The 14,652-nt window shown below is 52.9% G+C and overlaps 1 protein-coding gene across 1 annotated transcript in view; it reads left to right on the forward strand.

Annotated features, from left to right (window-relative positions):
• Positions 1–3,897: 3,897 nt before the first annotated feature.
• Positions 3,898–14,652, forward strand: part of LOC127464677 (spermatogenesis-associated protein 16-like) — an 80,643-nt gene continuing 69,888 nt past the window's right edge. Inside the window, exon 1 of the mRNA XM_051775146.1 lies at positions 3,898–3,905. The gene's annotated coding sequence lies outside the window, so the exon portion shown is untranslated. The remainder of the gene's footprint in view (positions 3,906–14,652) is intronic.

Genomic DNA, 14,652 nt, shown 5'->3' on the forward strand with positions numbered 1-14,652 from the left:
TGTTTGACAAAGGTCCTGTAAGCCCAGAATATTGGGATGAGTGCAGATTTAGCTCTGCACAGCACAGAAATATATTCACTTTCTCTTCCTCCCTCTGTGGATCGAGAGATCTTGTGACATCAGTGTGTGACTCACTGTGTGCAAAGGGCAAATATGGACAGAATCTGGGGCAGGGAGCGTTTGGGGGATCTTGGGATCTGTGCTTGACACAGAACATGTTTGCCATTGGTTTAAGAGTCTGCAAAGTGGACTTCAATAGAGGCAATGTGAACTTGATATACAGCAAAGGATTAAGGGTTTCTTTTTTATTGAGCTGTTACCTTCCTTTGGTTTTTTTTGCTGGCAATAAATGAACATCCCTCTGTGTCTCGGGCAGCTCTTTCTCCAAGCCAAGCAGGCGGGAGTTGGTGCCAAGGAGCTGAAACCTGCAGGTCCAGCCTTTAGTGGAGGAAGCTCAGATTTGCCCAAGGCTGCTTTGAGTCCCAGGGATTTGATGAGGGAATGGTGGGGTGGGGATAGGGATAAAGTCTGATGGATTGTCAGGCATAAAAGGTCTTGATTTTGGTATCTATTCCCACTGAATTAGGAGGTGCCCAGGATCAATATCGACTGGGGACTGCTGATATCAATGTAAAAACAGGAAAAAAGTAAATAGGTGTCCTAGTTAGGACAGCTGAGATCAGTTCATCATGGTGGGTGTAACCCAAAACTGTATTCTATAGCCTTCCATGTCATTTCCCAGAAACTAGACTATTGTTGTCAATAGACTATTCGCACCCTCTGCCCATGGAGCCTGACTCCTCAGGCTATAAACTAGGTGTTAAGAGGCCTGTGAGATAGAAGGATGTTTCTGTCCTCACACCCTTTGTGAACTCCCCGCCCTGAGGAGAGTACCAAGCATTCCTGCCTGAACTGGAGGATATATAATTCTGGAGTTTTGGAACATTTTTCAACCCACTCGTGGGATCCAGAGGACGGCTGCATCTCATCGCTCTCAACCAGACTTAGACCACCACTGGACTGCGATCACCAGTTCTGGCCAGACTGCAGCAGCTCTCCCACCAGCAGGTTCTTCCCCTCTCCCTTTACTTTGGACTCAAACAGGGCCCAAGGAACACCACTTTGTTCAGGCCCCAGGGTACTGGGTTATACATTTGGGTTTTTGTGGGTTGAGACCAATTGTTTGTTTGTATTATTGTACTTACTGTATTATTTTAATAAATTGTTATTCTGACTTATAATCTCTCCTTTGAGTTGGGTTCATTCCCCCTGCTGGTTAACTTTTAAACCAGCACATTTTGGCGCCCAACGTGGGGCAGAGAGAGAGAAGTCAGAATCACAATTTCATTTGAAGCATTTGTCTATTTGAATATAGAAACTCCCTGATCACCATGTTGTTTGATGCACTCACATGGATGTTGTATTTGAACCTGTTCATATTTCCACAGATGGGGTATTATTTGCCTGTTTTGATGCTCTCTTTAAGACCAGGGAGAGGGATCCAAATTGCTTTATTAGTATATTATGTTTATGTCATTCTAACATCAGAAGCAATGAGTTTCATTGTAAATGTGTATTCAGTCCTGTTTACCTGTCCTGGTTTGGGTTGCTACCTCTGGGGCCTCATTAAAAATCGTACCCAGCTTTTTGGGGGAACAGGGGTGGATGGTTTCCAGCCTCCCACCTCCTTCTTCCCCTTCAGACCTGCTACAACAGTTTTTGAAAATATTGAGTTCCCTTTTGATGTTAAGGACAGCATAATGTTATTGTTAGTGTTGCTCTGTCTGCTCTGTACTGTGTACACCATGTTTAGGGTCAGAAAAGTGCCTTTTAGGGAGGTTGGTTGGACACCTGCCCTGGGAGCAGATAATGCTGAGTGGCACGGGAAGTGGGAGGACATCAGCCAGTATTTGGAAAAGTTTTCTCCTCCAATGATCTGGAAATTCACCCCTGAACAACTGCAGGATCCTGTTAGCATGATAAGACTGGTGAAGGAAAAATGCTCTGGCAGCTCCAGAGATGGCCAGCTCACAGCAACCTGCTGGGCCCTGGCCACTGCCTACCGGGCACTGCTTGACATGGTACAGCACTGTCAGGGCGAGGAGAGAAGGAGCAAATCCACAGACACCACGTCCACCCAAACCACGGCTGAGTCAGAGGGAGAAAGAAATAAACCAACCGGCACCGTGTCCACACAAACCATCGAGGAGCCAGAAGAACAAACAAAACCAATAGCAGTCGCCCCTGTCCAGAAAAGGAAATCAAAGACTAAATCAGTTCGCATAGCAAATGATGACGAAGAGGCGGGACCTTCACATCCACCGGAGGAGACAGAGCCAGAAATAATCACTCGGTCCCTGTCCCTGGGTGAGCTACGTGAGCTCCGGAGAGAGTTCACACGACAGGCAAACGAGTCCATTCTGACCTGGCTGCTCCGAATCTGGGATGCCGCAGCTAACGATACGATCCTAGATGGGAGTGAAGCCAGACAGCTGGGATCCCTGTCTCGAGATGTAGTCATTGATCAGGGGATTGGAAGGAGGCAGGAAACTCTCAGCCTCTGGCGGCGACTGTTGTCCAGTGTGAGGGAGAGATACCTTTGCAAGGAGGACCTCCACGTACAGCAAGGACAGTGGAACACGATGGAACAAGGTATCCGGTGCTTAAGGGAGTTAGCTGTACTGGAGATAATCTTTTCAGAGGATGAAAGATTCCCTAAGAGTCCAGATGGCGTACAGTGCACCTCCCAAATGTGGTTAAAGTTTGCACGACTCGGGCCAGAAATGTATTCCCGCTACTTAGCAACGCTGCAATGGAGGGAGGGAGAGGACAAGGTGGGAGCATTGGTTAGCAAACTCAGGATTTATGAAGACACTGTCACCGCCCCATTACGAGCCCACGTCTCATCTGTAGAAACCAAACTGGCTGAACACGTCCGAAGCCTGGAAGAGAAAATTGAAGAGGGACACCAGAAGCTAAGAGAAGAGATTAAGGAAGGGATTTTCCATATCTCGCCAGGACAAACAAGAGTCTCTGCTATCAGGAGCCAACACCCCCCAGCTAAGGAGAGAAGGTACACTCCACGTGGCGATCTATGGTTTTACCTCCGTGAGCATGGAGAAGATATGAGGAAGTGGGATGGGAAACCCACCTCTTCCTTAGCAGCCCGGGTACGTGAACTGAAAAGAGGAACAAATACCATAAAGAACTCTTCAAGGGTAAACGTTGCTCCAGTCTCTCGTGGGCAAGACTCCAGACGGTACAGGAATGATGATACGTCTGATCCTCTTGAAGGGACCTCCAGGTCATACCCACAAGAAGAGCACAATGAGTACCATGACCAGGACTAGGGGTGCCCTGCCTCTAGCCAGGTAGAGGAGAGGGACAATCGAGTCTATTGGACTGTGTGGATTCGGTGGCCTGGCACATCAGAGCCACAAAGATATAAGGCTTTAGTGGACACTGGCGCACAATGTACATTAATGCCATCAAGATACGTAGGGGCAGAATCCATCTCCATTTCTGGGGTGACAGGGGGATCCCAACAGCTGACTGTACTGGAAGCTGAAGTGAGCCTGACTGGGAAGGAATGGCACAGACACCCCATCGTGACTGGTCCAGAGGCCCCGTGTATCCTTGGCATAGATTACCTGAGGAGTGGGTATTTCAAAGACCCAAAAGGACTTCGGTGGGCTTTTGGCATAGCTGCTGTGGAGACGGAGGAAATTAGACAGTTGAACACCTTGCCTGGTCTCTCAGAGGACCCCTCTGCTGTGGGACTGCTGAAGGTTGAAGAACAATTGGTACCGATAGCCACAGCAACAGTGCACCGTCGGCAATACCGCACCGACCGAGACTCTGTGACCCCTATACATAAGATGATCCGCGAACTGGAGACCCAGGGGGTGGTCAGCAAGACTCGCTCACCCTTTAATAGCCCTATATGGCCAGTGCGTAAGTCCAGCGGAGAGTGGAGGCTGACGGTGGATTACCGTGGACTCAATGAAGTCACACCACCCCTGAGTGCTGCTGTGCCGGACATGCTGGAGCTCCAGTATGAGCTGGAGTCCAAGGAAGCCAAGTGGTATGCCACCATTGACATAGCCAATGCCTTTTTCTCCATTCCTTTGGCAGCGGAGTGCAGACCACAATTTGCTTTCACTTGGAGAGGTGTGCAGTACACCTGGAATCGACTGCCTCAGGGGTGGAAACACAGTCCCAGCATTTGCCATGGACTGATCCAGACTGCACTGGAAAAGGGTGAGGCTCCAGAGCACCTACAGTACATTGATGACATCATTGTATGGGGGAACACAGCGGGCGAAGTCTTCGAGAAAGGAGAGAAGATAATCCAGATTCTCCTAAGAGCCGGTTTTGCCATTAAACGGAGTAAGGTCAAGGGACCTGCTCAGGAAATTCAGTTCCTAGGAGTGAAGTGGCAAGATGGACGCCGCCTAATTCCAATGGAGGTGATTAACAAAATAGCAGCCATGTCCCCACCAACCAGCAAGAAGGAAACACAGGCTTTCCTAGGCGCTGTGGGCTTTTGGAGGATGCATATCCCCGAGTATAGTCAGATTGTAAGCCCTCTCTACCTTGTGACACGGAAGAAAAATGATTTCCAGTGGGGCCCCGAACAACAACAAGCCTTTGAACAAATTAAACAGGAGATTGCCCATGCGGTAGCCCTTGGGCCAGTAAGGACAGGACAGGACGTGAAGAACGTGCTCTACACCGCAGCCGGGGAGAATGGTCCTTCTTGGAGCCTCTGGCAGAAAGTGCCTGGGGAGACCCGAGGACGACCGCTAGGATTCTGGAGTCGGGGATACAAAGGATCTGGAGCCAGCTATACACCAACTGAGAAAGAGATCCTGGCTGCCTATGAAGGAGTTCGAGCTGCCTCAGAAGTGATCGGCACCGAAGCGCAGCTCCTCCTGGCACCCCGACTACCAGTGCTGGGCTGGATGTTCAAGGGAAGAGTTCCTTCCACACATCATGCCACCGATGCCACATGAAGTGGATGGCTCTGATCACGCAGCGAACCCGGATAGGGAATCCTAATCGCCCTGGGATTCTGGAAATTATCACCAATTGGCCCGAAGGTGAGAGTTTCGGACTATCCTCTGAAGAAGAGGAGGAGAAGGTGACACGGGCTGAGGAGGCCCCACCATATGACAAGCTACCCGCAGATGAAAGGCGATATGTGCTCTTCACGGATGGCTCCTGCCGCATTGTAGGGACAAACCGAAAATGGAAGGCAGCTGTATGGAGTCCCACACGGCGAGTTGCAGAAGCGACCGAAGGACAAGGTGGGTCAAGTCAGTTTGCAGAGCTTAAAGCCGTTCAGTTGGCTTTGGATATAGCTGAACGAGAGAAGTGGCCAAGACTCTATCTCTACACTGACTCATGGATGGTGGCCAATGCTCTGTGGGGATGGCTGGAGCGATGGAAAAAGGCCAACTGGCAGCGCCAAGGGAAACCCATCTGGGCGGCGGAGATGTGGCAGGACATCGCTGGCCGGGTAGAGAAGCTGAGTGTGAAGGTCCGTCACGTAGACGCTCATGTAGGCAAGAAACGGGCTAATGAGGAGCATTGTAACAACGAGCAGGCGGACCGAGCTGCCAGGATTAAAGTCTCTCAGGTAGATCTGGATTGGCAGCACAAAGGAGAATTATTTCTGGCTCGATGGGCCCATGACGCCTCCGGTCACCAGGGGAGAGATGCAACATACAGATGGGCTCGTGACCGAGGGGTGGACTTAACCAAGGACATTGTCTCACAGGTCATCCATGACTGTGAGACATGTGCTGCCATCAAGCAGGCCAAGCGGGTGAAGCCTCTATGGTATGGTGGACGGTGGTCAAAGTACAGGTATGGGGAAGCCTGGCAAGTTGACTACATCACGCTCCCCAAAACCCGCCAAGGCAAGCACTACGTACTGACCATGGTAGAAGGAAGCACTGGATGGTTGGAGACATACCCAGTGCCTCATGCCACTGCCCGGAATACCATCCTGGGCCTTGAAAAACAAGTCCTGTGGCGACACGGCACCCCGGAGAGAATTGAGTCCGATAATGGGACCCATTTCAAGAATGGCCTCGTAGACACCTGGGCCAAAGAGCACGGCATTGAGTGGGTGTATCATATCCCCTACCATGCACCAGCTGCTGGGAAAGTTGAGCGGTGCAATGGACTGCTGAAAACCACTCTGAAGGCACTGTGTGGGGAGACTCTCAAACACTGGGAGCTGCACTTAGCAAAGGCCACCTGGTTGGTCAACACCCGAGGTTCCATCAATCGAGCTGGCCCTGCCCAATCAGAACTTTTGCATACTGTAGATGGAGATAAAGTCCCCGTGGTACATATGAGAGGAATGTTAGGGAAGACTGTTTGGATTAGTCTCACCTCAAGCAAAGGCAAACCCATCCGAGGGATTGTTTTTGCTCAGGGACCTGGTTCCACCTGGTGGGTAATGCAAAAAGATGGGGAGACACGTTGTGTACCACAAGGGGACCTAATTTTGAGTGAGAATGGTCTGTAATGTTTCATTGTATATATATATATAGATAGATAGATAGATAGATGTATATAGTTTTAAAGGGATATAGTTTTTAAAGGGGGTTAATTTGGGCATGACATGGATGGCATAGAATAAGGGGTGGATAATGTCCTAGTTAGGACAGCTGAGATCAGTTCATCATGGTGGGTGTAACCCAAAACTGTATTCTATAGCCTTCCATGTCATTTCCCAGAAACTAGACTATTGTTGTCAATAGACTATTCGCACCCTCTGCCCATAGAGCCTGACTCCTCAGGCTATAAACTAGGTGTTAAGAGGCCTGTGAGATAGAAGGATGTTTCTGTCCTCACACCCTTTGTGAACTCCCCGCCCTGAGGAGAGTACCAAGCATTCCTGCCTGAACTGGAGGATATATAATTCTGGAGTTTTGGAACATTTTTCAACCCACTCGTGGGATCCAGAGGACGGCTGCATCTCATCGCTCTCAACCAGACTTAGACCACCACTGGACTGCGATCACCAGTTCTGGCCAGACTGCAGCAGCTCTCCCACCAGCAGGTTCTTCCCCTCTCCCTTTACTTTGGACTCAAACAGGGCCCAAGGAACACCACTTTGTTCAGGCCCCAGGGTACTGGGTTATACATTTGGGTTTTTGTGGGTTGAGACCAATTGTTTGTTTGTATTATTGTACTTACTGTATTATTTTAATAAATTGTTATTCTGACTTATAATCTCTCCTTTGAGTTGGGTTCATTCCCCCTGCTGGTTAACTTTTAAACCAGCACAATAGGTCACAAAAAAGGACATGTTTTCTCATGGTTATATTAATGCAATATGTTCACTTTGGATGCACTTCTGAGATCTGTCTAATTAACCACAAAACAATTGAAGACTTACAACTAAATTATTCCCAGGGGCCTGTCTAGTTAAGATGCCATCACTGAGAAGAGAGTGTGGAGGAATGAGCAGACAAGGAGACCATCCCTGGGGCTGGGGAAGCAGGAGCTCAGTCACTGGTTCCAAGTGGAAAATGGACTGTGGGATGTTTCTGTGAGAGCCCCTAAAGGCTGTGCTGGTTTCAGGGGGAGTACAGTTAAATTTCTTCCCCACGGCAAGTGCAGGGCTGTGTTTTGGTTTGTGCTGAACACAGGGTTGATAATCACAGAATCACAGAATAGGATGAGCTGAAAGGGACCCACAAGGATCAGCCAGTCCAACCCTTAGCCCTGCACAGGACCATCCCCAAGGGTCACACCATGACCCTGAGAGGATGATCCAAACATTTCTTGAGCTCTGTCAGCCTCGGTGCTGTGCCCACTGCCCTGGGGAGCCTGGTCAGTGCCCAACCACCCTCTGGGGAAAGAACTTTTTTCTAAGATCCAACCTAACCCTGCCATGACACAACTCCAGGTCATTCCCTCAGTCCTGTCCCTGGTCCCCCCAGAGCAGAGCTCAGGGCCTGCCCCTCCTCTGCCCCTCCCCAGGAAGTTGGACCTGCAGTGAGGTCTCCCCTCAGTCTCCTCTTCTCCAGCTGAACACACCAAGTGCCCTCAGTGTCCTCCCACGCCTTCCCCCCAAGGCCCTTCCCCATCTTCTTTGCCCTCCTTGGGACACTCTCCAATGGCTCAATCTCTCCCTTCCATTGTGTCCCCCCAAACTGCCCCAATGGTGCAGGTGAGGCCGCCCCAGGGCAGAGCAGAGCAGGACAATCCCCTCCCTGGCCCGGCCGGCCATGCTGGGCCTGATGCCCCCAGGACAGGCTTGGCCCTCCTGGCTGCCAGGGCACTGCTGACTCAGGGCCAACTGGCCACCCACCAGCACCCCCAGGGCCCTTTCCCGGCCCTGCTTTCCAGCCTCTCCTTCCCAGTCTGTCCGTCCCTGCGGGGTTGCCCCATCCCAGGGCAGAATCCGGCACTTCCCCCTGTTGAAGTTCTCAGGGCTCCTAAAGAGCCGGGAGGTCACGGGATGTCAAAGAGCCCCACGGAGCTCAAGGGACCCTTGGGACACTGTGGAACCTCATGGGATCAAGAGACCTTTTGGAAGCTGTGGAACTGTAACGGGGAAGGGGTTACTGTATCAGGGGAAAAAAAGGTTAGAGAGATTCTGGAAGGTGGAAAACTAAACACTGTTGCTAGTTAACAAAGTCACTATTTCTTATGAAAGGTGGCAAACAGGGAAAAGGAAAAAAAAACAGGGGCCTAAGGAAAAAGGATTAGGGAGGAGGAAAAAGTGAACAAAAGGCCCTAGAAAGAAGGCTCGGCACCCTACTCTCCCAGGTGTCACCTATAAGAGAGTCTTACCCACCCTAACCAGTAATAAAGCCTCTAATATTTTTTTTTATTTTTCTAAAATTTGTAATACTTTTAAGTTTGATAAGTAAGTTTTAAAAGCAGTAACCTTCCTCCCCCCCCCCTTGTCCCTTGTTCCTTTCCCTTGTTTACACGTTCCCTAACCCTCTTACCCCATTCTATGCTTCCCATATCAATCCTACCCCTGAATACAGTAGGATGTTTAGTCTTCTGTCAAGGCAAGGCCTAGACAGTTGGTATTACAGCATATCAGGGCCTAAACCACAGAATACGGTCAGAAATTAGGTAACTATGTACCCTTTGTGCTCTGAAGATGGTGAAGATGATGAAGTAAAAGCCCCCAGACCCATTTCTCAGGGGGTGGACCTGGGGCGGTCCAGAGGAGAGGCCAAAAGGTGGGCACATCTGGGATTGGACAGATGATATTATAAAATGTAACCTCTCAGGCACAGCCTGCGTGTGTCGTGTACCATCTTAGCCTTGGCAAATAAACCCTTTCTTATCTCACCCCTAATTAACTGCTCCGGAGATTTTTTTCAGCACCAAAATACACCAGCAACACCTCCAAATGCCCTTGACGAGCCATTGACCAATCACAAAAGACCAATTAAAACAGTTTATACAGAAGTTCTCCCCCCAAGGCCAAATTCACTGTTTTATCAGTGAACTTGGCAGGGAGAACTATAAACCTCTGCAGGTGGCTAAGGCCAAACACAGACCAAAAACATCATCCCAACTCCGTCCAAACACAGGAACTCATGGAATTGAGGGGCCATTGTGACACTGCAGGGCCTTCTGGAGCCAAAGAGATCATTGTGACACTGTGGAACCTCATGGAATCAAGGGGCCATTGTGACATGTGGGGCCTCATGGAACAAAAGGAATCCTGGGCAACTGCAGAAACACATGGAAGCAAGTGGCCACTGGGACATGAGGGGCCTCATGGAATCAGGGGAGCCCTGGGACACTGTGGAACCTCATGGAATCAAGAGGTCATTGTGACACTGCAGGGCCTCTTTGACCCAAACGGGCCTCGTGCTGGGCTGTCACAGGCCAGGGCAGGGGCAGCTGGAGAGCCCCTGGCCCAGCCATGAGTCACAGGCTGAGCCATCAGCTCCTGCTGAGAGAAGGGACCTCACAGGCCCTTCCCCAGACACCTTCCTGCTCTTGGCCTGTGCCCTCCAGGGCAGAAGTGACCTCACAGCCCCTTCACAGCCATCGGCTTCCTCCTGGAGGATGAGTTCCTGAGGCACAACTGACCCCTGGATACTGTACCCAACCATCCCCCTCCTTGTGGCTCAGTCAGTGATGGGACCACACACACATAAACTTGTTTCCTCCGATTTGTCCAGTAGATTTCCATGATTTCAGTCGAGGGATGTTCCTCACAGGAACTGCTGTGTTTGTCCTGGTGCATTTGATAGCTCTACTTCTGCCTCTCTGTCTATTGTCTCTTCAAAGAGCTCTCCAAGGAAAAGACTCCTTGAATTGTAGAACAACAGAGGCTGGCAGAGCCCCCTGAGCAGCACTGCCCTGGCTGTGGCTGGGCTGCAGTTCCCTTTGCCCAGAGCAGCCCCTGTCCTGCTGTGGTGGTGCTCGTGGCTGCAGCGCTGTTGGTCCCAGCCCAAGGCTTTGGCTGTCCCTGGGCAGTGCTGGCCCCGCAGGAAGCGTCTCTGCAACCACCCCCACCCAATGGGCTGGGCTGGGCAAGTGTTTCACAGGGGACATGGCTGGGACAGCTTGGGATAGTCCAGTCCATAGGGCATCATGCTCAGAATAAACTGAGAGGAGGTTCTTCTCTGCCCATCTCTGCAACCTGAAGGGCTGCAGAGTCCTCTGGGGTATCAGCCACTGCTCCAGCTTTGTGTCATCAATGAACTTCCTGAGGAAGCACTGACCCCTCATCCAAGTCACTGAGGGACAAGTTAAACTCCACTGGGCCCAGTAGAGGACCGTGGGGGACACCACTGGTGACAGACCTCCAGCCAGACCCTGTGCCACTGATTAGGACCCTCTGGGATCTGCCCTTCATCTCCTTATCAGCTCTGCTTGTTTCCCTGACTGTTGGTGTGCACAGACTGGTCCTTGCCCCACACTGTCCTTGCAGACCAGCTGCACTCAGCTCTGCTGCCCTTCTGTGTTTCTCACACGGGTGGGTCCCCCACTCCAAGTCACAAGACACAGCCAAAGTCTGCTCCTCTCAAGCCCAGGATCTGCACTCTTCTCCTGCCCTTCCCCTTGGCAGGTGACACCTCCCATTCCAGGGTCACCACAGCCAAGGCTGGCACTGCTTTTCACACCCAGGCCCAACTCTTCCTCTTGAAGAGGAGTAGATGCAAATGAGCCTCCCTGTTGTCCACCAGCCTGGCAGCTGTGCTCTAAAGGCCTGTGTCCCAAGGGGGGTCTTGACCAAGACCCTGCACAAACCTCTTGGACTCTTTGCATCCTGTCGTGGTGCCTTCTCTCCCAACCCATCACAGCCCTGCAACCTGGGAACTGTCTCAGCAGGCCTGGGCTCTTATTGCCTGCAAGTGGAATGAAGAGAGACTTGGGGCTGCAGCTCCTCCTGCCTGTGCCCCACACGCAGGGCATTGGGGCCTGTCTGGCTGCAGCCCCTCAGCGGGGGCACCGGGGTAAGAAAAGACTTGCAGTGGGGAAAGCTGCTCTGAAAGCCCCGAGAGCTGGGGTGTGCAGAGGCTTTGCTGACAATGGCCTTGGGGGTGGACGTGCTGGGACTCAGGCCCAGGGGGAAAATCCCAGGCCTGATCCCTGAGGAGATCAGCACATGCTGCTGAAATGCTGGGGGAGAGAAGAGCCAGCAGAGGGAGGGAACAAGTGTGGACAGCCTGGGCTGATGGGATTTGGACTCGTGCCTGGCCCGGCCTTGGCTGGGCAGAGAAGGGACAGCCTTTGTGTCCCTGCAGGGCTGGGATTCACTCCCTGCCCCAAAGGCCCCCAATGGGTCTGAGAAGCCCTGGGTGGTGCCTGTCCCACAACTGCTGGGAATGGGGACGGGGTCCCTGCACAGGCCCTGTGCTGCCCATGGCAGCTGCTGCACTTGTGCTGCAGAGCCCTGGCACCTCCCCTGGCACTACAGGCCCCTCTTTGGTTGTTCAGTCCAGGCTCAGCTGCCCTGAATCAGGTTCAGCAGTGAAGGGATGTCCAGGAGACAACTGCCATTGTACTCTGAGGACATGGAGAAAATACCCTGATAAAGAACAGGAGAGAGACCTCTCTCCCTGTGCCACCTGACTCCATTTGGTCACCTGAGCACCTCTAGGGGCTGCCCTGGACAGAAGGAACAGTGACAGGTTCCCCTGTCCTACATGTGGGCACCTTCTGCCACTGAAGTTGGCCAAAGCAATGTCCCAGCAGCACCAAGAAGATCCCACAGCTGTTGCCCTGTCCCTAGGAACTGCTCCATTGGATCCTGCAGTTCCCAGCAGGAATCTCAGTCACCTCTGGCCCCCCAGAAGGAACCAGGGCTTTGTGTCCCAGCAGGTCACTCCTGGCTTTGGTCTTCCTTCATTGCCATGGGAGCTGGGACAAGGAGTCACCTGCAGGGGCCTGTTTTGGGCCCACTGAAGTGGGGCAGGAGGAATCCCAGCCCATGAGGGTTGTGGAGGGAGCTGAGTGTCCTTCTGGCCCCAGGTCTGCAGAGCCACAAGGAGACAGCTCTGTTGACTCAGCTGAGTCCCTTCCCTCAGTGCAGGTGAAGGAGATCCCTCCTGGGCACTGTCTGGGTTTCCTGTCTAATGATGGGACAGGAAAAGGGGACTCTTGGACTTAACTCTGTGTCTGTTTGGAGAAATGACCCTGCTGAAAGAAGTGTCTGTGCCCAGCTGAGAGAAGGAACATCATTATTTCCTTCAGCTGTGTGCCAGCAGGTTCCCCTGGAGCCCCAGGGACAGCTGGAGGGAGCCCAGAGGGGCAGAGAAAGGGCTGCCTGGGGCTGTTGCTGTGCTGCTGAGCTGGGCCGGGCTCCTGGCACACAGGGAGCTCCTGGTAACCAAGAAGAGCTTCAAAGAGACAGCTCTGCCCAGGAGCAGCTCCTCTGCACAGCCCAGCAGGGCTGAGGGCACTGCCTGCAGCACCCAGGACACAGGAGAGAAGGGAGAGAGAGGAGAGGCAGCCTGGGCTGGGAGGTGACTGAGTTCTCACTGCTGGAGAAACCTTCGCAGGATTTGAATGAAGAATTCTCTGGCTGTAGGAAAGTTCAACTTCCCTTCCTGGAGGCATCTTCTAAAGCTGCCACATCCCACAGCTTCCAGGATCTTTCAGCAGGACTCTCCCAGTTGCTGCAGTGCAGGGGAAGTGGCCACATGGCAGAGCAGGGCAGGAGCTGCAGGTAGCAAGGGCAGAGAGGAGAAGGGAGCAGGAGGTTCAAGGGATCCTGGGGTGGGAGGACAGGGCAGAGCTGCTCAGGGCAGGAACCTTGCCAGCCCTTTGCCACGGTCAGGCTGTGGCTGCAGAGCAGTGCAGGTGAGTTCCTGCAAGTACCTCTCCCAGCTGCCAAATGGCAGCAGTGGCAGGAGCTGTCAGGATGGCTCTGCTGGATTTGCTGGGGTGCAGCAGGAGAAGCTGCTGCAGAGCAGGACTTGCTGCTGCCCCATCAGAGGCCCGGGGCAAGAAGGTTCCCTGTGCCAGGGCTGGCTGTGGGCTGGGAAGGTGGGGGTGCAGCCAGGGGTGCCCAGGGCTGTGGTGCAGAGCAGGGTCCTGCCCCCAGGGCTCTGTGTGCTGGGGCAGGGACTCTGCTGCCTGCCAGGGTCAGCTCTCAGCCCGGCCAAGGAGCTGCCACGGCCCTGCAGGGAGAAGGGGTGGGTGGAAGGAGTGACCCCTCAGGGCAGGGCAGGGATGGCAGGGCTGGGCAGGGCCCTTCAGCTGCAGGGTCAGGGCTCCTCACATCTTCAGCTCCACCTCCTCCATTTCCAGGGACCCTTCTCAGGAAGCACATCCCCCCAGAACACCTCCCCCTTCCCAGCCACCGCAGGCTGTCTGGGATCTGCTCTGCAGCCCCTGCCCAGGCAGAGCTGCCCCTGGGCACTGGGCTGGGGATGGCTCTGGCAGCACTGGCAGGGAGCTGAGCTGGACACAGGGAGGGGCTGCTGGCAGGAACAGCTCCTCACCCAGAGACAGGCAGGCAGGGACAGGCAGCTGCTGCCACAAGGGCTGGGCAGGGGGATGGGGGCCCCTCCCTGCTGTCCCTGTGGCACAGACCCCTTCCCTGAGCAGCTCCTGCCTGGGCTCCTTTCCCAGCCTAAGCAGAGCCTGTGCCCTCAGGCCCACGGGGGCTGGGCTGTGCATTGCCCTGCAGTATCTCTGCCATAGGATCTCTGTGCTGCACAAGATCCCCATGGAGAAAACTCCTCAGTGCTAAATCCATGGAAATGCTCTGGGCAGCTGCAAGGAGCATTTTGTGTCTCACTCTGGGAGGGGAGAGATGAAAAGTGGAGGAATGTGTCAGTCTGTTCTTTGGACATGCATTCCTGGATATCTGGGCAGTTTCTCTGTAGGGGAACAGTTGAGTGTGATGCTCCTCCAGCTCCAAGCTGCCAGCACAGGGCAGCTGAGCCCAGGACTGATGGGCAGAGCAGCTCTTCTCTCTGCACTAAGAGACCATCCCTGTGCCCCTCAGAACCCATAAGACTTGGCCTGCAGTGCAATGGAAATGTCAGGGATTTCAAACCTCCACAACCACTCCTAACTGTGGCAGGTGCAAGTGGGTGAACAAATACAAAGAATTCCCTCAGCTCAGTCCTTCATTTGGGCAAATTGCAAAGAGCAAAGCTCAGAAGCTCTTGGATGTATCACGAATATATTTAA

Source organism: Manacus candei, unplaced genomic scaffold (assembly GCF_025592945.1).
Source record: "Manacus candei isolate 608988 ecotype Guabito, Panama unplaced genomic scaffold, ASM2559294v1 h1tg000256l, whole genome shotgun sequence".
Lineage (NCBI taxonomy): Eukaryota > Metazoa > Chordata > Aves > Passeriformes > Pipridae > Manacus > Manacus candei.